This window comes from Megascapheus bottae, chromosome 6 (assembly GCF_031878675.1).
Source record: "Megascapheus bottae isolate mThoBot1 chromosome 6, mThoBot2.hap1, whole genome shotgun sequence".
Lineage (NCBI taxonomy): Eukaryota > Metazoa > Chordata > Mammalia > Rodentia > Geomyidae > Megascapheus > Megascapheus bottae.
The window spans coordinates 77,963,367-77,976,504 of NC_143514.1; the positions used below are offsets into that span (position 1 = coordinate 77,963,367).

Sequence of the window (13,138 nt, forward strand, 5' to 3'; positions counted from 1 at the left end):
CCATTCAGGCTCAACTTTGGGAGGGGTTGGCACCCCAGGGTGAGGGGAGGCCCCCGGGGCCTCTGAAGGCTGGGCCAAGTTGGAGAACCTGCCAGGCAGCTACCCAGTCCATAGCACCCCATGCAGTCAGAGCCAGGCTGAGTTATATATTTGGAGTGTACACAGCCACTGGGGATATTGCAGGTCCTGCCCTCACCCCCACACATGACGGAAGGGAAGGGACCAGAATTTCAGTGCCAGCTCTGCACGCAGGGTGAGCATGAGAGGGGTCAGACAGCACCTTTGGGGATTCTCTGCAACCCCACTGTCACCTTCCAGGCCCTCAGGGCTGGCAAGTGGTACCCTGAGATGCCATGGTATATTTGCATTTGCACGTGGTATATTTGCATTTGCACGCACTTGGATTCTTTTTTTTTTTTTCCTAAAAAGGCTGAAAATATTTACAGGTTTGAAGTTGAAACGCAAACAGGAAAAGCCCTTTAAAAAGTGAGTGTAGTGGATATTCAAAACAGGAATTGCCATGGAAACGCCACAATATTTGCTTAAATTGACACAAAGGTTGCTGGTACTTGGGCTCCAATTTTCTTTGGCCATTTTTTTTCTTTACTAGCACCTATCACAAATGAGTCTCCTTTCATAGGCTGTGTCTACACCCCCCTTTCTTTCTTTCTTTCTTTTTCTTTCTTTCTTAATGTAATACCACAGTAGCAAAGGCTACTGTGAGGGCGGAAATGAAGAAGAAAGCAACTTCACCAATCCAGGGAGCTGCAGACACCTGTTGATTGCTTTTTTTAGACTCCTAAGAGGCAGATCGCTGGAGCAGCTAGGCTCCAGCTTAGGGAAAATGTGCAGGAACAAAGCTGGGAGCCCAGGGGTTCGTGTGCTCCGCAGATCTGTTTCCAGTGCTGGCTTGGTCCAATGTCAGGCTGACCTTTCACCCCAGGTGCCAAGCCTTGGGTGTGGTGATCCTATGTTGTTACCCAGGTTGGCAACTGATTGGCCTAGTGTTGTTTTTCTGTTTGATTCCTTTATTAGGTGCGACGCAGCAAAGGCATTGGCTGATAATTGTGCAGAGAGCACATTGGTGGCTGGGTCAGGCATGGCCCATACCTTGGTAATGCCATCTGCTGATTGGCAGGCAGGGGCAAGAATCTCTTGCCCTGTTGACCAGTAATTCCACAAGGTGTTGGAACATCGATGCCATTATCCTTTCCTTTGAGTAGAGCAGCTTTGTGGGAGCCAATGGCCGCCTAATCTGTTTCCCCTTTTCCTTTTGGTAGGCACGCAGAGCTTGCTGGCACAGGCAGAGCCTCTCCATCCTGTCCTTCCTGCGGCCCAGGCCACCCAGCCCTCCTTCATAAGGGGGTCCCGTAACTCCCCCAGTGGTGTGCGTTGGAATGGACTTCGGATCCTGGCCTCTTGGGATGCAAAGGTAGCTTCTGGTTTCCAGATAGTCCTGGGAAGGGTAGGCTAGCCCATCTCCTCAGGGTGGGGTACACAGGGACCCCAAACTTGCCTTTCCCAGTGGGTTCTGAGCTGGATGGTGGTAGCCCGCGAAAGTTTTAAAAGGAGAAAAGAAAAAGAAAAATGTCAGATTGAGAAGCAAGCCCAGGGATCGGAGGCGTGGCTCATTTGCCAGTGAGCAAAAAAAATATCACATTAAATGTGAGATCCTGATCTCACATCTGAAAAAAAGGGAATCACCAGCAAAAGAGAAGCAAGCCTCGGCCTGGAAGCAGGGCCATAGGCTCATTGCTTACTCCTTTCTGGGTCTTTTCCTTCCCTGCCTTCAACATAAAGAAGCTGGATCCACTGATCCTCAGTCCTCCCAGCATTCCCAAGGTATGAGGATCATGTGTCAAAGCCAGCCTGGGCAGGGCTTCGGCCCCATCAGATGCCACCTGGGTTCTAAACAGAGGATGGTTCTGAACTCAGCCGTGGGCATAGCGGGTGCAGCCTTTCTGCACATACAGAGGGGGTACTGCCAAGATGTCAGGGTTGGGGGAGCCAGCCACGGAGTGACTTGGGAGAGGGGCTCTTGGGTGGCGTAACCCCCCTCAGAGGTGACACTGCGGTGTTTTTAAGCCAGGCATGGAGATAGCCTTGGCCAAGTTACTGTTTTCTTTTTCTTTTTGGTAGATTTGAACTCAGGGCCATGAGTTTGCTAGGCAAGTGCTCTCCTTCTTGACCCATGCCCCTTTTGCTTTGGCTCTTATTTTTAGATAGAGTCTCTTGTTTTTACCCAGGCCAACCTGGACCACAATCCTCCTTCCAGTTCCTCCCACATAGCCGGGATTATAGACATGCCTGGTCTACAGCAAGTCAACCTCTGACAAGCCCTAGGGAGAGGCTGGGGCATTATCATCAGATATTTGCCTGCAAGCCCCAAACAGGGTAGTGCTGAGGTTGACAAAGAGCAGGTGATTCCTTACAGAGTGGCCATTATTAAGTATTCTCTAGAGATCATATGGGAACCAGCCTAGAGGAGTGAGTTATTAATAAAAAGCAACCAGCCAGGCCTTGAGGAGGAGCCTGAGGCAAGGAAGCTAGGGATTGTCTGCAGAAGTTGAGGCCAGAGCCCATTCCTTCTGTGTATGGGACTCAGCACCCTGGCTTACCCATCTGTGCCTGCCCTCTCGTGAGCACTTGGGCAGAGGCATTCTGCCCCTCCCTCCATGTCCCAGCTCTGCCCCTAGGAACCTGGACCTCAGGAAGGATGCATTTGTACACATGGGTGCCTGGGTCCCCACTGGGGTTTGGAAAGTGTCCCAAACCTGCCAGGCTGTTTCATTTCAGGCCACATCACCTCAGGGCCAAGCAGAAGTCCCAAATACAGTCCAGGGATTTGCAAGTCAGATGCAAATGTGCCTGTGGGGGCTGGGGTGGCACAACCATGTGGCAGAGACCATTCTCCCTGGTGTTCGGGATGGGGTTGCCCTCCAAGAATGGACACGCTTGTTTCCTGAATGGTGACAGACCTTTATAGACATAGCCTAAAAAACACTGTGTGGAAATCTCGCTCGGATCCTGTGCTTGCATCTGTAGTCTTCACTGCCCGCCGGGGCGTTTGATGCCTGACTCAGTCTCCCCTGCTGATCATGTTGGGAAGGCAGGAGCCCAGCTGACCCATGCCCTGCCACTGAGTGGGTTGTCAAAGGGCCTGCTGAGCCCCCTTGAGGGGCTAATGCTCCCCTGTTCTCATCTCTATGCCAGGCTTTTTTGTTTTCTTCTTTCTCTGGGCAAAACATACCTATTAGTTTTTCCCTTTCTGAAGTTTCCACTCACGGTTGATTCCCAAGGGCCAAGCCAGCTGGGATTTGTACCCGACACAGGGTATGGGCCCAGCAGGTCCCAGGGGGGCTCCTGCATCCTGGCATCGGCTGTCTCCGGCTTGGTAATGAAGCTTGGGAACCCTGAGGGCTCCAGAAGGGAATGTCATGCCCAAGTCCCTGTCTCAGTAATAGACATGGCTCCAGGCAGGGTTCCTCTGTGGCAGGGGTGGACGGTGGTCTCACCGGCATCCTGTCTCAGCAGACTGTGAGGAAGGAGCAAGCCTGTACTTGGTCAGGTCCACAGGCCTGGCACTGTCTAGCTTGATCCTCCCCATTTCTCTCTACTATGCAGAAGATTGCCTTGGATTTGTTTGGCAGTTATGGAGGGTTTGGTGTCTACAGCTCACTCGCTCCTCAGCAGACAGAATGTATAAGAAGCCTTGCTGTCTTGTGACAGGGGAGAAGTTGGGGTTTGCTTGCGGACATCCCTGGGGGCTTTGAGTAAGGTGGTGAAGTGACTCAACTGGTGTTTCCATAAAGACCACACTGGAGGTCCCCAGGGAAGGGAGCATTGAAGAAAGTCGAGGGGCAAGCCAGGGAAAAACCCGAAGGCCAGACAAGCATGGTCGTGTCCAGCCCGAGCAGTGACAAGATGGCAGCTGGAACAGGGAGAAGGTGGGAAGTCTGAGAGGAGAGAAGAATCTGCTTGTGTGTGTACAGAGAGCATCAACAGGACTTACCAACCTATTGAACGCGAGGAATGAGAGAAGGTCCCAGAGTGGCTGAAGCATTCTGAGTCCCCTGGAGCGTGGCCTGGGTCTCCTCCTCTCTCCCCTTGGCCCTTAACCTGACTGTGCCAAGAACAGTCTTGTGCATTAGGAAAGCAGTGCCATTCTAGAGTCACGCTGATTGCTAAGCAGGGCCTGTTTGAGTGGGTCAAATGGATGCCTCTTGGTATGTTTTTAGCGATGAGCCTTGGAATAGGCTCACTGTCCTTTTGGCTTAAAGCCAGGCTTAAAGCCTTATTCCATGGGTTCTAGGCTGAGCCTGGGTCTCAAAGGCCATAGTGTTTCTGTTCCTGTGGCTTGAAACATGATCTGTGTCCCCTGGGGTGGAATAGAGACCCTCAGCCATTATCTGTGAGGACCAAGAATGGGCTTGGCTGATGACTCCCCTAAAGCCAGCTTAGCCTTGGCCCCAGCTTCTTGGTGGGGATCCCAGCAGCCTTTCCACATAGAAAGGCACGAATTACTTCAGGCCACTGAACTCAGCCCCTGTGCCTTTTTCTGAGGCCTCTACCTGGAGTCTCTCCTGGATCCAGGCATAGTCTGTGCAGGCAGGTTGGCAAAGGTAATCCCAGCATTGATGCTGTAAGACAGAGGCCATCCTGACCCTGTTCCCCCACCCCCACCCCCACAGGCACTCCACAGCCCTGGGCACTGCTGCATAGTTCAGTAAACAAGCCTCAGACCTGGCTGGCACAAGCACGGAGCTGTCACCACCAGCTACTGGGCCCCAGGAGCTCTGGCTGGTGCTGGCAGAATATCCCCAGACATATGGGCCAGCTCAGCCTTCCAGGACAGCTTTAGGGGTGCGCCCTCCATCCAGCAGGAGTGATGGGAGGGAGCAGAAGGGCAGGCTGGCAGCTGCTGACACAGGGTGACAGGGATGTCCCAGGCCCACAACTGGCATTTCAGCCTGGCTTCGGTCTTACCGGGTGTGTCGGGCAGCCGTGGGGGAAGAGGTGTCTGGTGGGCAGGTGGATGCATCTGTGCACGCGTGGGAGGTTTTCCTGCTCTCTGCGTCCCTGGTCTGCACTAGATCTATGACCTTCATCCTAAGTGGATGGGACAGTTCTAATGCCATCCTCCAGGGATTTGATCTGATGTGCCACTGGCAGCACCCAAGCATGCAGCTGCAGTGGGGGGGGGGCGGGGAGGGAAGTGGGAGGTCCCTGTGTGACTCAGTGCTCTGGGGGATACATGGACGTATTCTCCTGGGTCTGGATGGGTGTGTGACCAGAAGATTGGGACAAATCACTGATCTTTCTGGTTCTCATCAGAGGAAGAAATGCTGGCGTGTAACCCATTCTCTTCAATACTCTCTGTGCTTCTCATCTACCAAGCAGGGAAGGGAAACCCCTGAGTTCCCACCCCCCCAAAAAAAAGCAGAGAAGAGAAATGAAAGGCTGGCTTTGCCTGTCCTGTCTAGAGCTACCTGCAAAGTGTCACGGGTGGGGATTCGGGGTTCTCATCTTGCGATGTGGTTGATGTGGTGGAATAACTCCTGGCACAGGGAGGGTGGGTGTCTTAATGGAAACGGGAGAGACGTGGCTGCTCTGTCCCCATCCCTCTGGCCTGAGGGCCCACGGACTCTCTGCAGCAAGGAGCATGCGGCTTGGCCGAGAGGAGTCCTGGGGTTGGGAATTCACCCTTCTTCCTTACCCTTCAAGCTCTTGCCGTTTGCTGTTCTGTTCCCCTCTGTCTCTTTTATTCTGGAATCTGGGCCTGTGTAAGTGGTTCAGCCCAGGGGTGGGTTCGGCCTGGGAAAGAGGCTGTCTGCCCACCCTGGCCCCTGCCCGCCCACTCTGGCTGCCATGGCATGCTGCTTGTCTTTGCCAAGCTTGAAATATTCCTCACCTTTCACACCCACCCCACTTGGTCTCTTAGCCTCTCTCGGGAGCAAGAGCCTTTTCTGACCCCAACCGGCTGGGGTGGGGACTTCTGGGAGGGGGGGGATGCTGAGAGGAGGGAGGTGTGATTAAACACTAGTTTCTTCTCCACGAATGCTAATGGGGAAAAGCAATTCAAAGCAACTTTTTTCCCTTAGTAATCTGTGTTAAGAGCTGGTAATGAAGTTTAGGGCCGTTGTGACTCAATATTTCAGCTTCACCGATTCAAGTCAAAACAATGCAAGCCCAGGAGTTTGCCAGCCATTGAGCTGGGCCCTGGGCCACAGCTGTGCACCCTGAGTTCCTGCTCGCTATGAGCAGCAAAAACTGGGGAGTGGGCCTGCGAGACTGTGGAGATGTGTCCTGGGGGTATATCTCAGAAGGCCAGGACCTAAGCCCAGGCAGGGTCTTGGGCCTGGTACCCTAGATGGTAAGAGACAATGAATCATCTAGGCAAGCCCAGCAAAAAAAATAAGTGAGGCCTCATATCAACAACAAACAGCTATGCTAGTAATACATGCCTATCATCCCAGCCACCCAGAAAGCATAGGTAAGAGGACTGTGGTCCAGGCTAGCCTGGGCCAAAACAAGAGGCTATCCCCAAAATACCCAAAGCAAAAAAAAGAAAGGGGGGGCTGGGGGCATGGCTTAAATGGCAGAGCATCTGCCTAGCACGAATGAGACCCTTAATTCAAAACCCAGTACCACCACAGAAAGAAGGCAGGCAGGCAGGAAGGAAGAAAGGAAGGAAAAAGAGAGAGAGAGACAGAGAGAGAGACAGAGAAAAACAGACAGACTAGGACCCAGAAACACATCTGAGTGAAAAGGCCAAGGAATGATGTCTGCTGGCCCTTAGCATAGGCACTGCTTGGGGTGGCAGGGAGGCAGATGAGGCCAGGGAAAAGGAAATGAGGGCTACAGCCTATGGGGTGGGCCAGAGCCCAGGCATATGGGGTCCAGAAGGCATGCTAGTCTAGTCCTGACCTTAAGCTGCTCAGGTATCTCCCATTTTACTCATTCATTCATTGGCCATTACTGAGCAACTCTGGGTGCCCCTCGTGTTAGGCATGGGAGTGACATCAGAGGTGCGACTTCCTTCCTCCCTTGTAAGATTTGGGTCTGGTGGCTGACAGCCAGTGCTACAAGAAGGAAAGGAATAAAGCCATTGTTAGCTGGCAGCACGTGCGGGGCTACTTGAAGCCCCTTTGGAGACTGGAGTGGAGAGGGCAGGTTAGGTGGGTGGTCAGTCATTTTAGGCATGGGTGGCTTCTGGGGAAAGGAGGGTCACTGGAGTGGTGACGATTGGGTGATGGCCCTTCATGAGCATCTTGGGGGACAGTGGCTGTGAGGCCCCAGCAGTCAGAGTCCAGCAGCAGGTGTGGTGAGAGCCGATGCCTTTCAAGAGTTCAGTCACCTGATTTGGTGTGGAATAACTTTTTTTTTTCTTCTTTTACCAGTCCTGCGGCTTGAACATAGGGTCTGTCCTTGTGCTTTTTTGCTTAAGGCTAGTGGTCTACCACTGGAGCCACAGCACCATTTCTTGTCCAGGCTGGGTTTGAACCAGCGACCCCCAGGTTTCAGCCTACTGAGTAGCAAGGATTAGAGGCATAAGACTCCAGCTCAGGTCATTGGATACAAGCTCTTTATTAAGAAACAAGACCCAACTCTCCCAACTCCTCCTCTCAAGGTCCCATGAGTCTCTTCTCCCGCCTCCACACACTCTCTTTATGTTTCATCTGCGCCCAGGCCAGAGGCATCTTTGCAGTGGGTGGGTGGGTGGGTGTGGAGCCTGCACGGTCCCAGCCTCAGCTTCCCTTACAAACAGGGTCTTGTCACTTTAAGTAGCCCCCACTCCACTTGTCTGGCCTGCTTTATCTGAAGTCCAAACGCATGTTGTGTTCCAGGACCGATCCGCTTTAGCTAATTAATAATCTGACAGGAGCCACCCAGGGGATTAGCCTCCGAACTGAGCTCCACCAAGCCCCAGCAAATGAGCCCTGTGCTCCTCAGGGACAGGGAGGTGACTTTGAGGGGATGCGAGAGGAGGGGACCCCCCAAAGGTGGGCAGTGGCATGGAGGACCGTGGGGCTGGGCACTTAGTAACAGAGCCTGCTGTCCCTCCCACTGTCCCTTATGGTCTGGTCCCCTGCTAGAAACTGTCTCCACCTGTCAGATTCTCTTGCAGAGTAGCAGGGACAAGGCTGCTTGAGTTACAGGTGCAGATACAGGACACCCAGTGAGGTGGGAATTCCCCCCCCCACAGCCTGGAAGTGTTCCAGTCTGTTCCATAGGATGTTTGGGTTATACTTATACTAAAACTCCACTCATAGCCAGGCACTGGTGGCTCACACTTAGAATCCTAGCTACTCAGGAGGTTGAGATCTGAGGATCTCGTTTTGAGGATCTCGGTTTGAAGCCAACACCAGTAGGAAAGGCTGCGAGACGCTTATTTCCAATTTGCCACTAGAAAATTGGAAGTGGTATTGTGGCTCAAAGTGGTACAACGCTAGCCTTGAGAAAAAGAAGCTCAAGGACAGCACCCAGGCCCTGAGTTCAAGCCTCATGAATGACAAAAATAACAAAGCAGAAATGCAGAAACCCCAAACCTATACTTGGTGTATTAGACATCTGTGTTTCACTGGGTAGCCTACATTTCTTCTGGTAATTCTGAGTGTGGTGGTATAGAAGTTTGGGGGTTCCCTGCTCAGGGACAGAACCGAGCCCTGCGTTCAAGCCATAAGACTGGCAGAAACACACCCCAAAATACCCATCTGTTGAGCTCTGGAGAGACTCCAGAGAAAGCCCTATGACCACTTCATGGTGGCAGGATGCCAGGTGGCTGGGAAGCTGACATGTCTTTTGGAAGGCTGGTGAGTGTGTGGATCTTTCTTTCTTTCTTTTTTTTTTTCGGTCATGGAGTTTGAGCGAAGGGCCTGGGTGCTGTCCAGGAACCGTACCACTTCTGGCTTTCTGGTGGTTAATTGAGGATAAACATCTCACCGATTTTCTTGCCCCGGCTGGCTTTGAACCATGATCCTCAGCTCTCAGCCTCCTGAGTAGCTGGGAAAGCTACACCTCTTATGAACATCCCGCCGCCCCCCCACCAACCTGGCTCTGTTCCATGTGGTCAGAGAGCTCAGGGCAGGGAGAGGGGCCCGATGCCAGCTGGTATGAGTCCAGCCTTCTGCAGCCAAAGGGCCCGGTGCCAGGTGGGCACTGCCCGAGATGGGAGCTATCTTGTCTGTGTCTGTGCTTTAGGAGCTAACAGCATCCTGGCCCTTCGAGGGCTTCTCACACCGCCCCTGGGGTGGCCTCCTCCCAGCTTTTCCCGGCATAGCAGCCAAGGAGTCTGTGGTGGGAGCAGAAGGGGCTGGGGGTGCCGCGCTGGGGGGGAATCTCTTCCGCTTCCTGAGCTCTCAGCCTCTTCCCTAGCGTGCCCGGTGGTTTGGCCCCAGTTCTCGAGACGTCTGCTGCCCGTGCTGCCTCTGACCAACATCGTTAGCGTGGGTATTTATATTTCATTAACGACATTAAGCCCAAATGGCATTAAAAGCAAAGCTGGTGATAAATAGCTTATTAATAAACAGGGAGTGCTCCGTGCCGCCTGGCCTCTCCCAGCCCCACGGTTAACCCTTGCTGCCCTAGACAGATGCTTCCATCCAGAGATCACCCCACCCCAAGATGGGGCTGGACGGGCCTGTCACACGTCCCCACTCTGCAGTCTCCTCTAGGTCGGTGCATCTCTGACAGCATGTGAGTTCACACAACCTGGCCAGACCCTCCAGTGACTTCTCATCAAACCTTCTTAGTAGACGCGCGCGCGTGTGTGTGTGTGTGTGTGTATGCATGGATGCATGCATGTCAGTTCTGGGCTTGAACTCAGTGTCCTGATGTTGTCTCTATTACTTGAGCCATGGCTCCATTTCTGACTTTTTGGTGGTTCGCTGCAGATAAGAGTCTCCAGAATTTCCTGCCTGGGCGGCCTTTGGCTCATGATCTCAGATCTCTGCCTCTTGAGTAGCCAGGACAGGCGCGAACCACCAGCACCCGGCTCTCTTTAGCAGTGTTGATTCTGGGGATAAAGAATTTAGGAAATGTGGCTTTCTAGGCCACAAACTTAGATCTTCTTCCCTTTCCTTGTAGCCATGTCTGAAAAGAGGGTCAGAGATTTAGAACCAAAGATTGACGCCCCCATGAAAATAATAGTAGCCACAATGATAACCTCCATTAGTACTGAGTGCTAATTATGATCTCAGTCTACGTTGGGAAGCACCTGCTCATCTAACAGGAGGAAAGCTGATGCCCAGAACAGAGAACTATCTTGCCAGCTGGGGCTCTTAGCACATAGTCACTGGGCTTCAGTCATCATGGATTCCTCTCCCCCCCACTCCCTCCCCAGTCTCCAAGGAGTAGGGGCTGATTCTGGTCCATGAACCAACTGAGAGAGAGGAGGAGGAAGGGAGGAACAGGTTTTGAGACAGTCTACTGTGAGTTGTCCCACCTGCCAGGGCTCCTCTGGGCTATGGCTCTAGTCTGCTTCTCCTTCTGCCTCCCTGTTAACATGAGGGCCCCGCCCACATGCAGGCAGTCTGTCTGACAGCCACTGTCAGGCAGACCCACATGGCCCACTTTGTGGGCCACAGTCTTTAGAACTCAGAGGTGCCTGCAGCAATGCCTACGTGAGGCCGATGAGCAGACACCCAAAGACACTCCAGCTTCTGGCAGAAGCAATTTCCATAGAGGGCCAGGAGGGACCAGCTAGACCTTTGAGGTTTGAGGTTTAAGTGAGATTTTAGTAGCTCCAGAGTTGTCTCTTAATACTTCCAAGAAATAAGGAAGGGCAGATGCAGTTCTAGGTCCTTTCAAGCCCAGCTTCCTGGTGACATCGGTGGAATGTAAGAAACAGAACCATCACCCTGTCAAAACTTCTCTCAAGAGATCCTGCATAGATCCTACTTCACAGCGCTTTGAGCGTGGACAAGAGTCTCCTGGCCACCCTACCCATTCCGTGTGTGGCAGCCACACCGGGTTGGAAGGGAACAGCGGAGAGCTTGGCTCTTCTTGAAATTGTGCAGTGTAGAAAGGAAGGGAGGGAGGGAGAGTAGAGATGAAGTCCAGAGGAGGGAATGGGGGAGAGGGCAGACACTTGGCTCTCAGTGTCTGGGTGCGAATAGTGAGCAGTCAGGGGAGATGAAGAGTGAATAAACTGACAGGATCAGGGGTCCGGCATTGTATCCCCCACCCCATTCTCAAGCCAAGGAGGAAGTTGAAAATCAGCAGTCAGAGGACCCCCTTGTCTGTAAGGAGAGCCACCCCCCCTAGCCTAGAGATGAGCCAGACAACTGTGGGAACTGGGGTTATCCAGCACCAAATGAGGAGGCCTGAATCGCCATCTCCCTTGCTGAGAGCCTCCCTGGCTTGTTCAGCAACTCTGGCCAACACAGCTGGGCGCAATGGGTGGCTGAACTGGAGGCAAGCAGTCCTGATGGCCACCTACCTTTGACTTTAAATGCACAAGACACATGCCTGAAAGCAGCGATCTGAGAACCCAGCATAGGAGTAACCAGCAGACGTGATCCACCAGGCAGACCTCTGCCTGGAGCTGGTAGTGAGGAGGGAGAACCAACCGGAAGACAGCGGGAGGAAGGGGAGGGATGGCTTTGAGACAGTCCATTCGGAATTGTGTCACACATTTGCCGTCATGGACGATGGGTGGTGTGCTCTGTTTCATGGTTCTCCTCTGGAATGGGCACACGTGTAGCGTCTCTGCAGGCATGTGATCTCTGAAATGCTTGTGACAGGGCCTAGGGCCTGGGAGACCCCACATGTGGACGTGAGGTGACTGCTGCCCCTCTTCCTGTCACACCTCCTCCTGTGGTGTCTCTGATGTTCTGTCTAAGAAATGCATAGGGTAAAAATGGGTAAAGGAACCAACTTTACCATCCACCACTCTGAGGACGAGAGACCCGGCTTCGTTTTAGATGAGAGGGCAGATTCCCCTGTGCTCCATCCAAGTACTACTCAGATGCAACTCTGCTTAGCTTCTGTGGTCGGACATTCAGATGTCCACAGGTAGCTTTCCCTTTTCTTCCCAGCCCTGCTGGAAGCCTAGGTGTCCTGTGTTATCCAAGAGGCCCAAGCAGGGGCTGGGGTATGCATGCACATGCCTGGCTGCAGTAGGCAGCACTACAGAGTGGCCTCCATCCTGTGACTCCTGTGTCACTTGTCAGCGTAAGGATTGCTGAGTGTATGTCTATTCTTGCCTAGGAGGGGTTGTGTAGAGAGAAACTATGGGGTTATCTGCTTTGCATAGATCAGCTCAGTCTCCTCTCCCCACCCCCACTCCATTTCCCACCTGGCCCATGAGAAGGACCAGGTTCCAGCCTGGAAGGCATAATGGGGTCTAGATACTTGGTGGCCAAAGAGCTGGGCCTGAGGCTTGATGGCCAGGCTTTGATGAGTCAAAGGTTACTCCAGATCTGGAAGGTTTCCTCCACCTTGTTTGCCCCACCTCCTGCCAAGGGTCCTTCTCCTGGATCCTGTGGCACCGACGTGAGGCCAGCTCCATGAGGGGCCGCCATACCACACAAGGATAGGTCCTAGGAGAGGTTTCGGGCCCCAGTTTCTGGTCAGACAGGGTAAGAGGTGCTGTCTTGGCTCTGTGCCTGCTCCCAGCAATGGGCAGTGCCATCCTGCGCAGTGGGCTTTCCCAATGCCAGCCACAGGTCAGGGAAGGCAGGAGGGGCCGTGTGTATTCTCTCTTCTGGGAGTTGATCGTGCTTTCATTTTCTTTTCGCTACTACTTTTTTTTTTCTTCTTTTTCTTGGGGTCTAATTAAAGACTTGGAGCCGTTTACAGCCTGTGGTTGGCTTTTTATTTGGAGCCTTGGCAATTACCTCCTGCCCTAAAATAAGTTTCGATGGAGCAGGGGTAGGATTTGTCTTTTTGGCCAAGTTCTCAGCTTTAATTTTACCGTGTGTGCATGTGTGAATGTGTTAGCGTGCGTGTGTATGCGCTTTGTGTGTGTGTGTGTGTGTGTGTGTGTGTGTGTGTGTGTAATGAGGCTTTCCCCCCGTCCTTTCCCATCCTGCCTTCTTTGTCACTATCCCATCTCCACTGTCCTTTGGCCCGTGTAGAGGCCCGAATGTAGGGAACAGAATGCCCTCAGCCTCACCCTGCCTCCAGGCAGCTTGGT

General features: G+C 53.0%; 1 protein-coding gene across 1 annotated transcript in view; it reads left to right on the forward strand.

The window, feature by feature from the left end:
* Positions 1-1,343: 1,343 nt before the first annotated feature.
* Casz1 (castor zinc finger 1) overlaps positions 1,344-13,138 on the forward strand; it is a 117,144-nt gene continuing 105,349 nt past the window's right edge. The window contains exon 1 of the mRNA XM_090335837.1: positions 1,344-1,432. The gene's annotated coding sequence lies outside the window, so the exon portion shown is untranslated. The remainder of the gene's footprint in view (positions 1,433-13,138) is intronic.